This window comes from Meriones unguiculatus, chromosome 12, assembly GCF_030254825.1.
Source record: "Meriones unguiculatus strain TT.TT164.6M chromosome 12, Bangor_MerUng_6.1, whole genome shotgun sequence".
Lineage (NCBI taxonomy): Eukaryota > Metazoa > Chordata > Mammalia > Rodentia > Muridae > Meriones > Meriones unguiculatus.
Window position 1 is genome coordinate 20,247,663 of NC_083360.1, and position 22,730 is coordinate 20,270,392.

General features: G+C 41.3%; 1 protein-coding gene and 1 long non-coding RNA gene across 11 annotated transcripts in view; one reads left to right on the forward strand and one right to left on the reverse strand.

Moving 5' to 3' along the window:
- Positions 1–22,730, forward strand: part of Ldb2 (LIM domain binding 2) — a 325,686-nt gene that overhangs the window by 141,462 nt on the left and 161,494 nt on the right. The window lies entirely within an intron of this gene.
- Positions 4,284–15,500, reverse strand: LOC132646791 (uncharacterized). Its single transcript, XR_009585047.1, has 3 exons — positions 15,400–15,500; positions 10,653–10,757; positions 4,284–4,750 (listed from the first exon to the last, which is right to left on the reverse strand). It is a non-coding gene; the product is annotated as an uncharacterized LOC132646791 (long non-coding RNA).

The following is a 22,730-nucleotide window of genomic DNA, read 5'->3' on the forward strand; positions in this document are numbered from 1 at the left end:
AATTCAATGCCAGCCTTCATGCAAACAGGGAACATGACTGCATGAGTTAATGAATGGCTAAATAAATGAATGCATTAATCCTATGGCATGATGGGCATTTGGAATAAAAATAAAGGTGGGTTTTCACTATTCATTCCACAAGTTGGCAGAAAACAGAAGGATGTCTGGTTTGAGTTAGCCTGAGAATCAGGCTTGTCTTTTTAGGCAGTTGGTGGCCAATTAAGAGAAAAACCTGATATTAATGGAAGACTAAGATATAAACAAACAATTCCCAAACTACTACAATTATGACACCTGCCCATCAGCAGTTGTGATGTCCAGATAAACTGACAGCCTGCTGAAGGAGAAAAGGGGGAGTGAGCCTCTTCTCATTCATGTTTTCAAACCGATAGCATCACGAGTTACAGAATGCTGTACCAATAGATGTAGCATTCACTCCATCTTCTCATCTCCAATAAACACCACAGTAGTGATCATATGAGATATTGGGCAGAAGAGTGCTGCGAATAAATTTCAAGTGTCATCAAGTTGGAGACATAATTATCGCCATATTCATGGCTGATCTTTTGGGTTTGGTGATTTTTTTTATTTGCCCTCTATATGTTATAAATCAAACTGTCATAGAATCTGAAGTAATGGCTGGAACTTTTCTTCATACTGGAAACATTGGGAAGTTCATAGATTTAAACAGGTCAGACCTCTCATTTCTTCCACATCTCAGTTGGCAACCCTGAATGAGGAGACTCTAGAGAGGAAACCAGTATTATGTGTTTTCTGGAGACTCTATGACTATGGAATTCTGGTACGTAGCATTCCTGGCTTTTAGTTATAGCGAGTATATTTCTACTTTTATATCCTCCATAAGAGTCTCAAACCAATGACTCTATCCACAGTGAGTTATAAAAGGCAAGGCAAACTTTCTGATTGCTGCAGTGACAGATGTTTTTAATGTCATTTGTTTGTAGGCAATTGGTATCCTGTATAATAAACAACATGGGGGGGGGTAACCTGACCCTCCTAACCATGACCTTTTAGCTCTGAAGCTAAAATATTTGTTTAGTAATGTTATAGTTAGAAAGATACTTGGGTTATAGTTATAAAGACACTTCTTGACTCACAGTGGAGTTATGTCCTAATCTCACCAACTCTACGTTGAAAACATCACAACTAAAAAAATTGTGTAACAACACCACATACTGCAGGAAACTGGTTCTTTTTCCTCATGATCGTATGACTAATTGCTTACTCCAAGAGGCTAGCCAAGAAAACAATTAGAATACAAAGTTCTAGTCTGCTTTCTGTTGATCACCTTTTTCTTTCACCTTTTTCTGCTAAGTAAGCCACCATTAAGACAAAGCTCAAGACCATATTACAAATCATCTTCTGTCCATTCACATTTAAGTTTGCATCATGTTATTTTTCTTTCTCAAATATTGTAGCCTTGTGTGAGGGACCTCACTTTATGATCAAATACAAAACTGAAAATTTAAGAGCAACTGAATTGGACTACAACATGGCACGTTAAATGAAATGTATTTTTATTCACTAAAACTGTGCTTCTGGGTGTGTTTAGCTATGTGAGTTCCCCTTCAAGAAGCACCACAGCAGAAGACTGGGAGAGAAATCACAGGCTGCATGAGTTGAATTTCCAAGTCCGGACTGTAAGGCCGTGCACAGGAGGCTATGTTAGAGACCACTCTGGTTACGGCAGTCCAGAGTGCAGTTGTGATCTCTGGACTGCCGTAACCAGAGTGGTAAATATACATACATACTAGTAATCCTAATGTAATAGCAATGGCACTGTGAGAGTGAGACAAGGAAGGTACCATACTGCAAGGAACGAATTAAAAATAGGATTAAAGGTAGGAATAAATAAAACTCAGGCATGTTTTAGTTGTTGCATAACATGATGACTGTTGTTAGCTTTACACTACTTTGTCTTAAAATTTTCCTGCGAGTAATCATTTCAGGTACCTTTACAACTAGAATTACAAAGGTCAACTGTAAGGAAACTGCTAAATTAATTTTATTAATTTTCTTGACTTTTGTTTTCAATGCATTTTTATATCAAAAGATTCTGTGTGCCTTAATTATATTTAAACACTTTATCACGTTATCTTCTTTTGCTTTATATCTTGTATCTTTTTTTTTGGTGTTGTTGGTGATTGCACCCAATGATGCAAACATTCTATCCCTGAGTTCCATCTCTAGCCAGCAAATATAAGGTCTCTGTATATGCTTATGGGCTGGATGAATCTTGGCACTGATATATAAATAGAACCCAACATGTAGGATTATCTAGCTATAGGAGCAGTGCAGCCTCTGTAATTTCCCCAATGTTTTAAAATATTCTCACTAACACGATCTTAAGCTATTGCACCTCAAATTGTATAAGAGAAATATAGTCCATATATAAGAGAAATCTTAGAGTAACTTTGCAAGTGTGTAGAGTGAATGAGGACTTGAGATTCAAATTTAAACTCAAAAGTAAAATGACACCACTAGGGCTGGTAAATTCTGTAAATGTTTTGGACCATGCATGACTGGGATATTCTCCTATATTAAGCCTGATTAAATTATCAAGCGGTATAAAACAAGTTGTCTGAGCAATGGGTAAATAGCTGCTGGCATCTTCTTATTGAGTGGGTTTTATTGAACATAGTTTTAGTGCAAAAACCTACTTAATTTTCCTGAAGGATGGTCTATGTGTCATTTTCTATGCCCTGGGAACATAAAAATAAATGGACAAAACTTTGTGCTCTGGAGATATTAAAGAACTAAAGATGCTATTCCTTCAAAAACAAATGAGCAAAAGCAAAACAATATCCTTTAGCAAGTCTTAGCCATAAATTTTCCTTATTTAATGTTGTTATTCGAATTCACCACCCCTCTGGCCTCAGTCTCCTAAGTGTGGGGATACAGGTGTGTCCCCATATCCAGCAGCCACATCTTCCCTTGCCTCTTGGTTAATGTTCAGCATCGTAGTGAGAATGCCAATTTGAAACACCCTTTACCACACAGTCACGAAGAGTTTACATGTTTTCATGTTCATGTCGTGTTTTCAAGTGGTGAATACACCTTTCATATGTGGGTGAAGTCACTCCCATTAAATTTCTGAAGTCACATTCCATTGGCATTCTTATGTGAGTATAGTGGGCAATATTCAGGTGCATTGGATTAAGACTGTACAAATCCACAACAAAATTGTCTTTGAAGATATGTTTCATAGCTTATTATTCCATCCCAGAAGGCCTGTTAGAGTATTTGCATTTAGGAGTCTGCTGTGTTGTGCCTCCATTCCAAGAGAATCTACTTCATGCAACCATTATGCCCTACATGTTTAAGTTCACAACACTTCAGTCCCCTCAGTGCACACTCTAACCCGGTTTTACATGGGAACATATCTGTCCCAATATGTCTGTATCTTCTCCACAATTAAGGAGGGCTTGAATTTGCTAACAATCAACATTTATGCAAGCATCGAAACAACCTAAACAAACAAAAGAGCCCACCAGAGCATGATATTAAAACCACTCCATTTTTTGGAAAAGAACACATTTATACCCAGAATCTGTTCTCCACGTTATCTGGAGCCCCAGATAACCTTCCCCTTTCTAAACACTCATTTATGTCTACCTTTGAGTAATCTTATTTTTTTATTTGATCCTTGGTTTCATTTTGACAGCTATGTCACTTGGTACTCCAGAATGAGTTTGCATTATCTGCTGTCAGCATCTTTTATGATCAAGCCTGTGACACTTTTAGTCCCTTCTCACAGACCCACACACTATCTCCATGTCATTCTTGTGTCCCTCATACAAACCATCCTCCTGAAATACTTTTCTCATGAAGATACCTGGAAATAGCCCTCAAATTCAAATCAGGTACCTGCGAGATGCAGTTGTCTGTCACAAATTTCCTATGAAAACATTTGTTGTACCACACTTGTGAAGTTGTTCTAACATCCACTACAGCCAACTACACTCACTTTTTTTTTGCTTTTTCAATTAAAGCGTTTAGGACAGTTCTAAACTCAAGCTTTGAAAACAATTAAATTATCAACTTTTCGAGGTCGATACTTTAAAATAAGTGAATATCCCATGCTAATCTACTGCCTTTCAATAGGACTATAAGAGAAATGATAAACAGTATTTGACTAATTATGCAAATAAACTACTAATTACACCTTTAATCATTTTCCACGCTTATATGCTGCACCAGATTGTAGACACTGCAAAGGAGGTAGTATTTAGAACTCTATTTTATTTTTTAAAATACAGGCCTCAAATCAGTAATTATGAGTGTCATTATTCAGGCTCCCAGCAGTGCGGCAGCTATTTCTCGCTTGATAATTATTCTGTTAAGCTCATGTCAGACCAGCACTGTGCCTTATAAAGAAAACGGCCCACCAGCCCAGTATGAGCATGCCCAGCTGTGGAACTGTCCTTTGACTTATAGATCCAGTGTCACCTCAGCATTGTCTCATTGGCATTTGTTGCAGAAGTTCTGAGAAATCTTATGTTTTGCATCAGATGTGTGCAGCATCTTTCCCAAGGCCCTGCCGCATCTCTTGACAGTGAATGGCTCCGTTGTGTTCTTCCCATTCATGGCGACGGGCTTTGTGGCCAACTAGTGCACCGTTGAATCGGCTCACACTCTCATTCAGGGCCTTCAGGAGGAGTGGGGGAGATGAACCGTTCCCGGGGACGGAGGAGCGTATGCGGTACTTCATGTTATCAGTGTTTGTTGTCTAGAAAGAGACCCCGATACGGATTGTAGATTCAGTTCAAACTAAGCAATTTTATCTATGATGTTACAATTTTCATAAAAAAAGATTCAGGAAGTGGATTTTCTTTTTTCAGTATGAGGCAGAGTTGAAGTCTATATTGAGAAAAGGTTTCAGCCTAGTTTTAGGTTTAGGCATGAGAGGAGAGAAAAGTCATTAAGGAAAGATGCCACACTCTGGACATAAGCACTTGATTCCCAAGAGTGAGAGGCTCACTCAGTGGATTCCTATCTCCGTTCTTTGGATGCAACAGCAAAACTTCGGACCCCGATAAAGAATTAAAATGACAGATATGCTAATGATGGTGTGAAGTTTGGAATAGTCCTTGATAGAACAGGACTGTCTGATTAGGGTGCTGGTGAGAACTGTGTTCTGTTCCGCTCTATTGCCCCTGTGACTGATATTAAGTGGCAGAGGGGAGACTCCTAGTTAATATTTGCCGTGTAGGAGTAATTAGCAGTCTCTTACACCAGCCTTACTAACCATCCCACCAAATACCAATCAACAGAGAATCCCTTTAACTTTCCCCCTTCACTCACTTCTTCCAGTAACATCACAGCACAGGTTAAAAATAATCTGTTTTCCATGGCACCCAGGTACCTGCAGCTTCCCTTTCTTTTCACACTTACGTGTAGACTGCTGACATCCTTCTGACATCGCTGCTACAATCCTGACATTTGTAAACTTCCTACTTCCATGAAGTATGGGATTCTCCATATGTCTTCTACAATAAGTCCCTATGTTTTCAGGGAATCTGGAGATTTGTTTCCTTCCAAGCCCTTGTTGCTGGCACTCCTCTAAGCCTCCCAAACTGCCAAGCGATGAACTTCAATTTAGAGGAGCTGTTACATTTGTCATTGTGAATTTGCTCAACTTTAGATAAATTTGAAGATTTATGCTCATGCCCAATGGGCTCTGAGAATATCTTTGGAGCTCATAGAGTTCGCACTTGACTCCCTTTTCACTGTTGTGAGTAAGGGAGATTTCAGATGCATGCAATTGCCCCGCCAGGGCTCAGGATCCCTGCCATTGTCTCATCCTGGAGACTTTCGGACTGACAGGCTCTTTGATGTGACTCACCTCTGTAGAGTCCAGAGAAGGGTCCACTTTGTGCCATGTGCTGTGGAAGCCTTTTACTGTTTTCAGAATGAAAGTACACATTAAATCCTTACTTTATAGGCAAATAGCCCAGGGTTGTGAATCCAAATAGCCTGGTTTGTGAACATAGCTTGCTTCTATGATGATCCTGTAATATGCCTCTTCACTCTGAGCCTTACTATTTTCAATGAAAACTATATTTACCTAGCACCAGAATAATGGTATTTATAAGTAACACACACGCACTTCCTGGTAACTGGTAAAGACAATCAACAACTTGTGACTATAAGGATTATTTGTATAGAACACACTCAGAAGCTGACTCAGGGCCTTGGCTTATTCACAGCAACTCACCTAGCTAATTCCAGAAGCTGATTTCACATCTCCACATATACACACTGTTATAAGACACAATCCTCTAGTCATTAGTGACTTGCAAAAAGCTATTCTCTGATCTTTTCTTTACTGAAATTAATCTAGAAGAAAGGTGGCTGACATGGGCTGTATGTTATCTTTTTTTTGTTCTCATCACGTGGTACTGAGGGCTGGCAAGCTAGATGATCTGGAGGTTTGAGGTACCACCATGCTGAAAATGATGTTAGTTGAAGCTGAGGCCTAGCTGAGGCTAATAGTTGCTGACAGAACTGGAGTTATAGAGTGGTTTTTGAACCACCACGTAGATGCTGGAAACTGAACCCGCGTCCTCTGCAAGTGCATCAAGTGCTCCTAACCTAAATCATCTCTCCAGTTTTGCTATGAGGTCTTAAACAGACTGGTATGCTTCGAGCCTATAGAATCTTTAACATGCATGCTGGAGTCTCTGAGACTCTGAGAGCACCTTTTGCATTCTCATATGATGAGCTTGGTATGGCCACAGGTCTTCCATGTAAGATTCTAAATCCACCCTTTGTGGTCACCCTTCAGACTTTAGAAAGGTCTATTGTTTTTGTTTTTGTTTTTTTTTTCTTCTCTACTCTTTATGTCAGAGGGTTTCAACTCTAGAGACCTGAGGGCCTTATAAACTGTCTTTTTCTGTGGGGGCTTGCCACTGTGTAGGTGGTAAAGGAGAGAAGTCTGAGGGCTGTCTCCTACACATTAGGTAGATAACAGACTCTAGTTATGTTGTATATGAAATGGTATGCTTTTTCATTCTTGTGTTCTAGACCATTCAGATTTTAAAGTCTTGAAGGGTAATGAGGTAAAAAATGAAAACAGTGATTATTAATTGTTAATGGGTACCCAAAAGAAAGGATCATCCAAACCAACTCATTTCAACATCTGCTGTCCACCCAAGTAGCTATCTCCATGCTGAGAAGACATGTCATTGCCCACTTTGAGTCCATGGCTGACACAGGAATTGTCCACCTGGATTCCCTCAAACCATACCTGTCCCTAAAAGTGAATGGTTTCTTGTGACTAGTGCTATGAGCAAAAGCTATGGACTCACACATGTGCAAAGTAGGGAGGGCTTGCCCCTCGTCCCTGCAGAAGAACGTTGGGAATGGAGTTTGGGGGAGGACCTAAAGATAAGCACACCAGGAAGATGTACAAGGCTGGGGAACATTTCTAGTTGGAAGTAATAGAAGTAACAAGCTAATAATCTGTGGTACTTTAGCAATTTTTATTATATTTACACACCACACCACCCACACACCCATACACACACACACCCACACACACACCCACCCACACACACACCCACACACCCACACCCCCCCCACACACACCCACACCCACACCCCCCCCCCCACACACACACACCATAGGAGGCCAGATGTCAGCTAGCTGGGTTCAGTTCCCTCCTTTTGCCATGTAGGTACCAAGGAGTCTTCAGGCTTGAAGGCAGGCACCTGGACCCACCAACCTCTTTTCCTGGTCCACCCTGATAGGAAGATATTTCTAGAGTGTAGTTTTTCCACGTGAGATGATCTTAGAATAACATGCAAGCTCATGAGGTCACTACCCCTAGAGACTGAAAATCCTATAATTCTGAGTATAAATATATGGATTACCAGCTAAAAAACAGCCAGCCAACTTGATTGTAACCATTTGTAATTACCAAATTATGTTCCTGATTGCTTCAGAGAGGTAAAGCTTGGCTTATGTCCACATTCTGGTTGACAGCTTTTCTGGGCCATTAAATTCTGGGTGGCACTATACACTTTGCTCTCATTACTGAACATTATATCTATCACTACGAAGATAAGGTTTTTAAAATCATAAATAGATACATGGGTTACATTAAGGAGATATTCCAAGTAATCATTAGGGCTGAAATTCTGTCAACCTGTCAGTGAAAATATGTATGTACAATATAGTAAGGCATCAAGACAGACAGAGTAATTGTGTCACTTCATATAGAAGAAAAAATGTATATTCATATTCATGAATAAAGTGTCATTCAGGAAACAGTCCCCCAACAGGAATGAGCAACCAGAGAGGATATGTTTAAGAAGTCCACAAGGTATATTAGACAAGTGTCATATTTGCACAAGACAAAAAAAAAAAAAAAAAAAAAAAAAAAAAAATCAGCCCTATGTGGCGAGTTCCTCAGTTAGTGCCTGGCATGCTGAGTTGAGCAGCAGGAAGAGCAGAGGGTACGGAGGGACAATCAAAAGCACAGCTCACACCAGTGGAGGCCTGGTGGGATTGATCCAAGGCAAAGAACAAAAGATTTGCAATGTAGCTAAGCAACTGTTACCAGAGAACGCACCGTGATAGACACCCAGCAAACCTCCAGGGCTCGAGAGTGGCACGTTCAGGGCAGTGTAAAGTCAGGAATATATCTAAACGCAATAAGATGAAAGCTACATTTAACAGCTGGCTGTCGACCAGAAGACGAAGGAGAGAAACTGGCAGGTAGGGAATCAAAACCGACTGATCTCTTTAAAACGGAAGAGGCCATGGTGTGTTGCTATGAAAACAAACCAAGGCGTATTTATTGGGGTCTCACGCTAACATCTGGGAACTCCTTCCCATTTCCAACACCAAGCTTCGTTTATTTCTTTCCATTAATCATGTGAATTGGATGCTGTTACTAAAAATCATTTTTTGTTTTGCGGCACATTTAAACCTCCCTCATTTAATCCACGAAATAAATGCATTCATTTAGGATGAAATCTATAGGTTTTAAAGTTGAAAGTTTACTTTTAGACATATAAAACTCAATTACCTTCCTTAAAATCAATTCTTTTAAAGCTATTATAATGCCCCTTTTCTTTTCTGACTTTCTATTTGCTGTCCATCTCTCCAAAAATTCTCTGCAGCATGAAAATGCAAACCCAGTTAAATCACCAAAAAGGAGTTTCAGAAACCAACATCGAGATCAAGATTTTTGTAAGAAGATAATTTTGGCATGTATTAAATTGTTTACTTAATATATTGTTTACAGAAGTCCATTTAGAAGAGTTAGAAGATGGTTTCCTCCCTCTTCTACCCTTCTCTCTGTCCCTCCCCTCCCCTTCCTTCTTCGCTCTCCTTCTCCTCATTTCAGCTGCTTTTTCTGTGTTTTTGTCACAAAGATTAGGAGACAGATAATCCAAATGATAGAGATTTTCTCAAATTGTAGGAGAATTAGACCCAGAAGTCAAAACTACTTCTCTTTATCAAAAGACCCCAAATTCCTAGAAATATCAGCCAACCAGAATTGGGAAGATTTGCATAAAGCCTAAGTAAATAATCTAAGCTGCGAATTTATTCAATATGAGACAGCAAATGTTATTTTATCCGCTCACATATTCATTTCTTCTACACTGAATGATGCTAACAGTTGTTCATTAATGCTCCAAATGCTCTCCTTCTTTCACACATTACATAGGAAACAGGCTCCCTCCCCCCCTGCCGCCCCCAATGAGCACCCACCTCTGGCAGCCTGAAAAGTCCGCTTAGGTTTTGTGAAAAATCAAAAGTGGCTTCACAATTGGCGCAAAGCGGTATGGATTTTGTCTAGCAGAATCCAAATTAATTTTATCGATTTAAGAATGACCGTCTAAGTCGTAAAGGCTAAGTGGCAGCTTCTAATCTTGGACAGAACATCTGCATACCGTAAGAACTAAAAAGAGAAGTAATTTCCAGAGCTCAAAGCTCTTGGATGTTTTTTTTTTCCTTTAGAAATTCTTCTCCTGAGAGCCATGGGGAGCAGAGGGAGTCAGGGAGCGATGAGGACCCTGCCTGCCCAGAGCAGGTTGTAGTCAGAAGGGGAGAAAGCAAGGCGTGCGACTCAGGGATTAAAGGACAGGTCTCTCTCTGCCTTCTAGATACAGGAAGGGTTCTCCTGGAGTCCTTGAACCTACCTAGGGATAGGTTTGTTCTTTTAAAATAAATAAATAAATAAATAAATAAATAAATAAATGAAACAAGGGCTGCAATGACAGATCAAAACAAACAAACAACTAAAAACCCGAGTTCGATACCCAGAGCCCTCATTTTAAAAAGTCAGGCATGTTGGCATGCTTGTAGTCTCAGCACTGGGAGGCAGAGTCAGGAAGATCCTTAGTGGCCATTGGCTAGCCAGCTTAATCTATGGCATGCTTCCCACCAGAGAGAGACTCTGTTTCCGAAAATTAAGGCAATTCTCCCTGGCATATGATACTCATGATTGTCTTCTGGTTTTTGCACACATGCATACACTCATACACAAACACCTACATGTCTGTACACCTGAATACACAAACACACACACACACACACACACACACACACACACACACACACACGAGAACCTCAGAAGAGGAAGAGAGCTCAGCCCAAGGTTGAGAAGCTGCTTTACCTGGGACCTCAGCATGAGATCGTCTTTTCACAGATCCTTCAGCACCATATGCCGCATGTCCAGTAACCCTGGAGGAGCAGAGGAGAGCAGTGTGTCCAGTGAGATCTGAAAGGACCAGAATGAACAGGCATTTGTCTTCAATGTCCCCTCTCACATAAGCACTGACTGTCCCTATCCTTCTGTACCCTAGTCTCAGCATTTCAGTTCCCAGCCCAAGCCCTTAGGCTATGGAGACCAGTCTTCCTCATCTTTGACAGAAAGACTGAACAGAAAATGGCACTCTAGATACGCATGATGTCCAGAGGGAAAGAGGTGAGAGGAGGAGGAACCCTAAAGGAAGGAAGGGGTTGGGCAAGAGATAGTTATAGAAAGGTGACGTATTTCCTAATAGGATGAAGTGAAGTGCAGGGCCATGAAATAGTGAGCCGCCATTTAACACTGTTAAGAAGTGTGTGTGTCTGTGTGAGCGCACTCATGTGCATGCACACATATTGCATGTATGGGTTGTCACATATGTGTGCACATGCATTGTAGCTCTACATCTTATATATCAAGGGAGGCTCTTACATATGGAGAGAAATGCTTTGGCTTGACTGACCAGCTTATTCCAAGAATCCTGTCTCCACCTGTCTGTGCTGGGATTACAGGTGAGCCACCATTCCCACTCATACTTCTGTACTGGGATCCCAACTCTGGTCATCCTGCTTGTAAGGTGAGCACTTTAACCACTGAGCCATTGCCCTGGTGGCCCTGAAGGAAGTTTTAATGAAGTTCCATTTCCTTCAGCCAACCAATTCTGTGCTCCAGGCATCCTTCCAGGCATGGGAGATTGAGTTTGTGAAATTTTTAGTGATTAACAATGTTGGCATGTTCCTTTAATCATATTCATTCATCCTCTCATTTGCTCATTTACCTAATCAACACGGATGAATAGACATTTGTTGACTGAATCACCTTAGTGTGCGGGTTTCCCAAACACATGGCTCTAAAATTGTCTTAACTAGTCATTTTTTATTAGATGTTCTTAGTGTTTTAACAGTTGCTACTGGAGCAGATCCTGCCATGTGCCACAAACTGTACTTGGGCCATTAGCTAATGTTTCTCATTTAATCTAGGCCAACAATTCTTCTCCTTTATCTGATAGGAAAACTAAGATAGTCAAATCGGAGCTGGGATTTTTGTTTTCCTTCTCAATCTAAATTTTGTTTTCTTGGGCCAGGCTGCCTCTACAACTTCGTGCAATCTTCCTGTAGCTTCATTGCTCCCTAGCACCGAGATTTTTATTTATTATATCTGTTACTACTAATAACAATATTAAAAAAGTAAGCCAATATGTGGTGATAATGTGAGGCATAAACATGGTAATTAGGGACATCAAGATGAAGTTAATTATTGGCTTGATGGCTAGGGTGGTTTGTGTACAGTAGTAGAGACAGAATCCAGCATCTTATTGGGAGACAGCATTTCCACATGGCCGCCAAATTGCTGCCATGATGAATGAGCACAAATGAGCGAGCCTGAATTTTTGGTACCATACAATCTGTATTCAGTGTTGTTGTTGCTTCATGACATCCCTCAATGCTTCCCTTTGAGGCAGATGCATTAAACTCCAATTTGTTAACGTTTCATTGTTTAACTCAGTCATTTGCTTGTTGGACCCATGGCTTGATTCCCAAATACTAGGCTTATTCATAGATGAAATTTCTCAGCCCACAGAGCTTCCAGGGACTGAAGAGGTCAAGAGCACTTGCTACTCTTTCAGAAAACCTGAGTTCAGTTCCTAACACCCACACTGGGAAGCTCATTACTTTCAATAATTCCAGCTCCAGGGAATAGAATACTCTTTTCCGAACTCTACAAGCATCTCTCACCTCTTTCTCTCTCTCTTCTCTCCCCGCTTTCTCTCTCATACACACAAATAAATTTTTGAAAATCTAAAATAAGTAAAACGAAATCTTCCCGACCTTCATGAAAGTCATGAAATAAGACTCTGTTATGCTAGTATGGTGTACTATTCCAGCCTATGGACTATTCTGACCTGCCTGAAACATTATTTTACTTAATTTTTCTTTTTTTCCTAATGGTTGGCCATGAGTTCAGTTAGCATAGTTCCCTCATATGTTAACTTTTTAATTTAAGACATGATCTTTCTACATAACTCTTGCTTTCCTGGAATTTCCTATGTAGATCAGGCTGGCCTTGAACTCACGGAGCTCTGCCTGCCTCTGCTTCCCAAGTGCTGGCATTAAAGGTGTGCACCACCACCCACTGTACGTGTTAAATTTTATGTCCTTCCAGTTTATCTTGTCATTGGAAATGACCAGGTTAAATGATAGTTACTCTGTCCTCTCCGTCTTTTTAGAAGTAGGGAAATGTGCTGCATTTTAGGGCGTGGGAAGCCTCATTTGAGCTGGTGCTCCATCCTTTACTGAGCTGCGAATCTTAATCTGGACTCCAGGGGCTTGAGTAAGATGCTGCTTTTTTGGCTCACAGTTTCGTTCTTTTTGTTCTAGTAATTTTTTACAAAATCAGTCTCATCAGGGCTAGCCCCTCACTGCAGCTTGAGCAAGTGACTTCTGAGTGACCTTTACAACATATCACCTTCCCATCCAGACCGTTCTTCCCTTCCTTGAACCTCAGCTAATGCAGAGAAGCATTACCTTAGCTGCAAGGGGGAGTGGGTTTGCACAATTTGGTTTTCTAACTCTTTGGCACTTTTTTTTTTAAACTTACATTGGTTTTGCTTTGTTTCTGTATACCATCTCAGAGAAGAAAGCATCTCCTACTGTGTCTCTCACCCTAGTCCCTACTAGCTGGGGTTTCAGATGTTATACGTGGATGAGAAATCATCTCAGGCTCTCAGCTATCACCCATCAAAATCTCCGGTCTTTGTCAGTTTCCGGTTTGACTTCTTTATGGAACGATAGACTGGACAGTCACCAGTTTGCCAGGGTAATTTCATGCTATCTAAATGATGAGTCCTATTGTATCAGTGCATGATAATTAAGGTTATTAATGAGGGTTTAAATTAGTTTAAAACAGTGTACCGAGTCAGTGAGATTTTTCTGACTGTAGGTTAGTAATCACAGTGTATAGAAATCATAGCTTCCTATGTTCAGGAATAGAAGCTATAGCAAAGGCATTGTGATCAAATCCACACTAATGAAGAAACATTTGGAGCTCTGCAGGGGACAACAGGAAATGCATTGTTACTGTGAGTGAAATAGCATTGTCCTTTACCATTTTAGGGCGTACAAAAATGTATAACTCATAATTGTATTTGCATTTATACAAGCAAGATCCCACCAAGCCACAAACAGTATGAAAGAGGCAAGGGTGAGAGTGAAACCACGAGGCTGCTGTCTTGAAACAATAGTCAGTACACATACAGAATGGTTTTCTCTATATGCAGCAGGTTCAAATACATAATTAGCCTGGAAACAAAGTGCTGGAGATTGATGGATGAAATTCTTTACACAAAAGAGTGTGAAAGGCATGGATCTACTTTTCATAGGCAGGCAGGGGCCCTGAATTCCTGTTGTGATTTCTTAGAATTTCTCCTACAGCTTTTCAAAGCCAGCTGGGTGGGGTTTGAGAAAGGATTTGGCTATGCCTCTGTGTCTTTAATTTGTAGTGCTACTCTCTCCGGAAGCACTGCTTTCCATGGAGTCAGGCAGATACTGTGGGGCAAGCACTGCTCTCCTGTTATAAGCTGCAGGTAGCTTAGGCCAACCTAAGAGACATGGAAGCCTAAGCAGGTTGAGAGGAGGTCAGACTTTTCAGGAAGGCTTAAGGGTACCACACACCGGGTGCCTTAAATCACATACATTTATCAAGAAGTTGAAGATCAAGCCTTTCGTTACTTTTATTCCAGATGAGAACTCTCTTCCAGGCTTGGAGGAGGCTACCATCTCCCTGAGTGCTTGCATGGTCTCTCTCTCTCTCTCTCTCTCTTTTTTTTTTTTTTATGAATGGGTGGACAGTATGAGCAATGGCGAGAAAATGGGAGGGATGATGATCTGGTGACACTTATGATCCTATCAAAAAAAAGTCTCACCTCCATCAGTATCAAAAGGACCTAGGAGCTTTAATATATGAATGAGACCCACCCTCTAATTCAAAACAGTGAGTAGCATCCACTGAAATAGGACATAAGCTGAAACAGAAATATCTATGGCAAGTGAGTAATTAACAGCTTTCATTCCAATCCTTTCTATCCCACCAGTCTCTGTTCCACTTCACTTCTACCATGCCACACCCCATTCTTTCCACCTCACCATATTCTGTTCCTCTTCACCCCACTCCATTTTATTTCTCTCTTTTTAAGCCATTTATTTCCACACCACCCCATTCCTTTTCACCCTAATCTAGGGATTTCCACTCTTCTGTAATTCAACCTATTGCATTACAGTCCACTCTGTCTCATTCTTTCCAACCATTCCAGTTCCAGCAAATGCCTCCCAGCTCCATCTGTGTGTGCCAGGGACCAGGCTGCATTGTCTTCTTCATCCCTCTCCTCCTCCATTTCTGTCACACTTCTTCAGGGAACCAAGATCAGTTATCCATTTGTTGTTCCCTTCTTACCCTCCCTCCCCCCAGCCCCAAGTCCCTCTGAGGAAACACTAAGAAAAATTATCCAAGCCCACATCTAAAGCTGGGGCTGCTTCTGACTCTTTATGTGGTGCTGAAAAGCCACTTGGAGTCTGTGGGGCAAGGATCTTGGCAGCCAGCGGGGTTCCTAACAAACCTGAGACTTCAGAGAGCACGGGGGCTGCATGTGTGAAGCAGAATGCCTCCCGGTGAGGCCCCAGTTGCTGAGCCCATGAAATCAGGCATGAGAACAATGGCTGGCTCCTGACAAACTCGTCCTGGTTTCTCTGCCCAGTGTGGAGAGCAGCTGCGAGGGGTGAGAGCCAATAGGCTCTGAAGTTGCCCTTTGAATTTAAACCCTGACTCCACCCCCAGTATGCAGCTGACTTCTCCTCCGTAATCTGCATTTCTTGGCTGTACCACACAGTGGGTACCAGTAGCCACCTAGAGATTTGGAGAGAGGAATAAATGAGAAAAAGTATGTGAAGTTTTTTTGTATGTAAGTTTTACTATCATTATAATTTTTCTTTTAAAAAAATGTGAGGTAGAAAGTGCTACAAGTCTTTATCATGCTTAGCTCACTGGAGTAGGCTTGAAGAATTCAAAGGTTGACAGTGATCTCTGCCCCAGTACATGACAGTAGATTAAGGTGTTTCTGCTAGTAATCATGTAGAGATTTTTGGGGCTACAGCAGTACACAGGGGCCTTGTAGATTTGAGCTGGTGGCTTATTATGAGCATGGGAGGCATGTGGTTGGGTATCTCAGAGCCCCTCTTTTGTGCCAGCCATTGGGGAGAAAAGCCAGCACGGAAAGGCCAGACAGAATATGCTTCTTTCTGAGTTGGGGACTGGAAGCCAGATCAATAAACAAAAGCAAAAGCGACAGAACAGCCCTCAAGTTTCCTGACGCTACAGAGGCTAGATTGGATTGAGCAGAGACATCCGTGAGAGCAGTGTGAGGTGGTCTCAGCCATGTCTGATGTGAAAAGGTTTCACCCGTGCTGCCCACTCTCGCAGAGTTAAGGAAACACTTTGTGTGGTGTAAAATCCCCAATCAAAACAAGTATGGGGGCCAGTGTGCGCACTTCTTTGAAAGACTATCTACTTCCCAAAGAGAAGGGAGAAGATTAGAAACAATAACCATTTTTTAAACACAGCAGCTAGCTCATGTGTTGAATGATGGTGAGCTTTCTTCCTCATCTTCTTTTTTATTATGAGCTTTTCAGTCAGAACTTTGTTTTGTGCAGGGAGGTGTACTATGTGGGGAGGCCAATGAGCTGATTTTTATAGAGTCTGTTCATAGCTTAAACAAAGATGGAGGATTTGGAGGATAAAGGCAGCCTGAAATATAGCAGATTATACAGCTTTATTTTCCAAAGATTTGTTAATTCCTCTCCTCCCCCTCCTGCTCTCTAGCTGAATTGAGCTCTCTCTTTCTCTGTCCCTCTCCTCTCCCCTTCCCTCCCCTCCTCTCCTCTTTCCTCCTTTTCCCTCTCCCTCTCTCTCTCTATCCCTCTCCTCTCCTTCTCCCTCTCCTTCCTCTTTTTCTCTCCCTCTCCGTTTCTCCTCTCTCTCTCCCTCTCTCCCTCTTGTGCCTGTTGCCAATCAAAGAGAAATTGTAAAGCTTTAAATGTGATTTTTTTCCTACTGAATTTCATGTCTGTTACTCCAGCCATTCCTCCACAAGTAAATATTTGTTACCCCTAAATAGTGCAGCTATATGACAAATAATAAAATGAATAAAGACTGAGCTTATGAAGCGTCTGTTACTACGACAAGCTTAATGCACAGCGTGAGCAGAGAAAGCTGGAGGGCTTGTGTGTTTGTTTTTAACCTGAAAGATAATGTTTGCTTTGAAATCGGAAATGTTCTAAGGTACTTCATTTTTCTGGGAGGCTACATTCTGCCTGCTTTGTCTAATTGTGGATTTTGTCACCATATTCTCAGGCTCTGGCCGATGATGACATAGGCTGTATTTCATACAGTTGTAGATCACAGATCTATAGATCCAAGTCCTTCCAATAAAAATCAGATCTCATTTAATTTTTAAATGTGGCTTTGATCTGATGCTGGTGTTCTGTTCTTTTCATACAAACTACCAGGGCAAAAAGTCCTGAGGAGATTCATTCCGAGACCTCTTTTTCTCCCTTTCTTCATTGATGTGATCATGATTTATCTTCAATTAGTCACTTAATAAATAGTTCTTAAGTTGTCTTCTGCTACAGAAGCCTTGGTTCTGAGGAGGAATACAAAAGTGTACCTGACACAGACCTTCCTGCCCAAACAGGATACTCGAGGTGATCTGTGAAGCCAGACCAATAGATTTTTGCTTCAGGCATCTAGAAATTATAGCATTATTGAAATACTAGACACTTGTTCTGAGTTATGGGAGCACATAATAATGAATGAAGCTTAAAACCTAAACGTAATCATTAACTATTGCTGTAATTAAATTATTCTTATAGTCAAAAACTGTGAGGTATTTTTGGGTTTTTTTTTGGTTGTTTTGTTTTTGGTTTTGCTTTTTGCTTAAGTTTTGAGGACAAAACTATTTGGAGTTTGCACTGATGCAATGGAGAACATTTGTGATCTAAGCACTTGGGAGGCAGAAACAGAAACCAAGGCCATCCTTAGTGGTATTGTGAGTTTCTGGCCAACCTGGGCTACAAGAGTCCATGCCTGAAACAAACAAACAAACAAACAAACATACAAACACATTACAGCTGCTATGAAGGCTGGCACCTGGCTCAGTGCATTCTTTTTTCCTTGCAGGAAACCCTTCTGGGAAATCCCAGAAGACTCTAAGTAAATCCACAGCCCTGCTAGTGCAGTGTGCAGGCATACATAGCTGACTTCTGTATAATGTGTCCAGTGTTTTTAAATAGCAGCTTGTACTAGGCCAGGTGTGTTCTGGTGTGGATAAAGTTCCCCCAACCCTTTGATCCAAACTGTGGATGTCCACTTTCTTGCCGTCAAGCGAGTCTTTAATAAACTCCATCCTGTTAAATCTATGGTCCATCTACCTCTCTCCTGAGTCTCATGGCACTTTTGGCCAAGTTCTTACTCACTAGAACAGGCTTATTCTGGACCACCATTCCACTTCCTTACTCCAGTAACTGAGCATGATCACACTTGCGTCCAGATGAGAGGAAGAATTCATGTTTTAAGGCGCACATTGATTCCCCAGGACTTTGCTTTGCTCAGCTTTCTCTTGGAACTTGGGAACATGTGCACACTGAGATGTGAGTTGGAAGGGCAGGCTCAGTCTGTCTGTGGCTGGAGGATAGCCAGGATGGAAACACTTCTGAGCATCTATTTGGAAGTCTGTATGACTTGAGCTGGATAATGACCAGCATGCCTTGCCACAATGACATTCTGTTATCATGTGCCCACCATTGAACTATAGGCTGCCTCCACATGAGCAAAGCAAAGTGAATAGAAAAGGGACCCATACAATTGTCGGAACGAGAGGGTTTAAACAGTGCACAGAAATCACAAGATACTGTCTAAAAATTAACTTGAGGTAAATAGAAAAAAAAATGGATGCTGGTTATACAGAGGTCAAAAATTTTTTGTTCAGACTAGGCATTGGGCAAAATTAAAGGTAAAATGTCTGCTATTTGTTTAAAGAACACTTCAAGAGAGCAGAGCAGGGAAACTCAGGAAAGAAGAGCCTCGGGAAGTGTCTTCACCAGCATCTCAAGGGCCTTCTCTGCTTGGCCATCCATTTCTTAGAGCAGGGATGTGGATGGCACTTAGATCTGTACCTAGGCTCCAGGGACAGCTGCAACTTGTGACCTATCCACCTAGGTTTGTTTCCCTTCTTCTACAAAATGGATCTTCTTCCACCTGGTGTTTCCTCACTGCCCCTAGCTGCTCAGGGATTGTGCAGTCTCTGTGGATTTGTAAAACAGGGATCTGTGACCTTCCCAATATCTCTTAAGCTTACTTCTAAGTCTTGCTTCTAAGTTGCCGTGAGAGGAAACTGCCCCCTCGTTCATCTTTTAAATGTATTCCATTGACTTATTAATCTGTGCAGTTATTTATGAAGTGGTTTTCCATTGAACAGTCATAATTATATAATTTTCTAAAGCAACCTGACCCATGTTAGTGGTTAGTGTGCACACTGATAAAAAAATAATTGTGCATACACATCAGACATACATTTGCAATTTCTGCATTTCAGATTTCTTAGTGCTAGTATCTATGCAGAGTTCTTGGAAGAGACTCAGTCTTTCCTGGAAAATGTGTGAGAATAAATTTGGGCTTGTTTTCTCATGGGATGAATCTTTCTTTCTTGGCTTTCACTCTGAACAGTGATCAAAGACCCCCAAACAGCCACTGAACACAGATTAGGGTAATGGTTTATTGTGGTTTGGGATGGCCAGAGATTGCTGCACTCTCCTCCCCCACTTAAAGTCTGTCTTTTCTACCTGAGATCCAGCAAAGGGGAATTAATGAAGTTAATTGGCATTGGCTACAGCAGAGCCAGTCAACAGTAGAATCCCCATTGTCATTTGGATATGAAGAAGACCCATTAATTCTAGAGTTTCAGCCCCACCCACCCCCATCCTCACTGCTTGCTATAATTTTGTGTGAGTCAAAACATAAATATAAGGCTGTGGGGATGGCTTAGAAAAGAAAACCCTTGGTTTGCAGCCTTTAAGGACCTGAACTAGGATTCCCTGTACCCATATAAAGCCAGAAGATTTCAGACAGCTATAATCACAGGGCTTCTATGGGGAAGTGGGAAGTGAAAACAGCAGAGTTCCTGGAAGCTCTTGGGCTGGCTAAGTTGGCCTAACTCATAATGAACTAGAAGCCTTGTCTCAAACAAGGTGGACAGTGAGGCCCCAAGGCTGTCCTTCGACTTCCACATGTGAACTATGGGACACATACCTGTACTGTTACACACAGAGACATCATACTATATACACACAAAGATCATATAAACATACATATGTATATACTGATCACCTACCTATGTCAGGTACATCCCTGTTCTGATTTACTTTACCACAACTGTGAAAGTATGAATTTGTTATCATCTTTCCAGATAGGACACATTTATCCTGGGACACACAGGACGTGAAAGTTGGAGGTTAATGCAAACTGCTTTTTTCCACTCTCAACTCAGCCTTTATCAACTATAATGCTCATCACTAGCAACATGTGAAATATTTTAAGAATCTAAAAGAATGGATATATATAGTTTAAATAGGCAAACATTTTGGTGCATGTTAGAAAATCTGTTTAAATGTTTAAAATAATCTTGAAAGAAAAATTTGCAAGGAATATACTTAAAGACAAATATTAAATAGAACAGTAAGCTGGTAGTTACATTGGATATATATGTATATATAACATATATTAGATATATGTTACACAAATGTGTTACATATACTCTATAAGTATGAGGATACATATATAGGTTCTGTATTTTAATGGCATATATTTGTGGATGCATAACATAAATGGAAACTAGCCAAATAAGTACAAGCAAAGCAATTTATTCAGAGGCCACAGCCACAAAGTTTGCCACTGTCACTTGCCCTGTAGCACATAGTCAAAGGCAGGCAGGAGAGAGCAAAGCATCCTAGCCGAAAGAGAAGGCTCATTATTGCTTTTGGAGGCTGCCTGTCTGGAGAGCTAGGGGAAGGTCCCCCAAAAGAGCATCGTCTGTATTGTATAGAGACACATCCAGCATTCATGGTTAGTTCTAAGTTGAAAGTGGGAACAAAATTGGGGAAACTGTCAGCCATTAATTAAGGCTGTTACAGAAGTTATTGTTTGTGTCCCAGGCTGTCACTAGTGATAACTACCTAGTCTTCCCATAGGTCTCATTTGCAGCAGGCTGCCTTCTTGGCTTGTTTATTGGAGCTGAGGGGTCAGCTGCCTGAGCAGGTTGCTGCCCTCTGTGGGTCACGGTTCTGCTTTTATATACAGTCAGGCTGCTATCCAGCTCCCTATTCAGTCTCTTTCTCTTTGCGCCTGTGCAGGCTTATCTTGTGCTCCAGGAATTGCCTCAGGAGAAAAAGGGAAAACAGAGAAAAGGAGGTGTGAGATGAGGTGGGTCCATGAATGTCAGAGAGCCAGGTCCTAGGTTCCTGGAATACAGCAGACTCCTGTTATTCATAGGAGCTATCCATCAAAATCCCCAGTGAATGCCTCAAGTCACAGACAGGAGCAAGTCCTACATAGAAATGCAGTAACCCCTCAACAGTCAGCCTGAGCCCCGACAGGGCTTCTCTATGGCTAACACGAAGCAGTGTCAACTGTGTGGAGGCAGAATAGCCATTCACAAAGCAGGAAGGGCACATTCAAATGAACTGCTTTTTCAGAACTCTCCACTCTTACACTGCGGTTGAACTACAGGTAACTGAAATAACAGAAGACAAAGTTGCAGGTAAGGAGAGCTATTGGGTCTTATTCTCTAATGTTTACCCCCCCCCCGGATTTGTTTTTTCACAATAAGGAAATATCTCACCCATGTGAAGCTTTCTTACTAGCAACATAAATGTTTTAAATTGACGTGTGTGTGTGTGTGTGTGTGTGTGTGTGTGTGTGTCACATGTGTGCATACATGAGGAGATCAGAGGAGGGTATCAGATAATCACCCTGGATTATCTGGAGGGTGAATCACTTGTATCACCTGTATTACCTGAATCACCCTGTAATTCCTGGAGCTGGAATTACAGGTAATTGTAAGCCTCACAACCTGGGTGCTGGGAACTGAACTCAGGTCTTCTCATAGAACTGATGTGCTCATGCTATTAACCATGGGCTGAGGTTTCTATCCAGCCCTAAGAACAGTATTTCTTAAATGCCCACCGTGATACAGCCTTGCAGTTGTACAAACATGACCAAACATCCTCTTGATCTATAAGATTTAGCAACTGAACAGAAAAGAAATGTAAATTGAAGAGAGTGTGCATTCTTGGTTCCATTAAGCATGTTTGCTACCAAAGCCTGAGTATTCACCCATCTCTCGCTCACGGCTTATTGACATAGGTGCCCTGGGCACACAGATGGCATTCATCCACATCCTCAAAGCTGTTCCTTTAAGGGAACATTCCTTCAGAGGTTGGCCTTTTAGACTACCCTTCCCCTTCCCCAGAGCAGCAGGGTGCTGAGTGAAAATCTAATGCAATGCTTTTTTTAGATGAAAGGCATAGTGACCACGGCTACAAGTTGAGCTATTTCTTCCTCTTGCTCAGTGAACCTACCCAGGGTGAATTGTTCGCTGTGCCTTGATCTCATCATCTGCGAAATGGGTGAACTGTTAATAGCGTTTTTTTAAAGAAAGGTAATAATAGGAGAAGTGCAAAGATGTTCTAAGATAGAAACAAATGGAACCAGTAGTAATAGTTGATGCTAAAACACCTCAGCCTGGAGGAGTTAGATAATCTGCCCGTGGTGGTGTCACAGGTGAACCTATAAGCACTTGGACCGGGAACTCAAGGCTTCTGCTCTTTACTCTAGCATGTA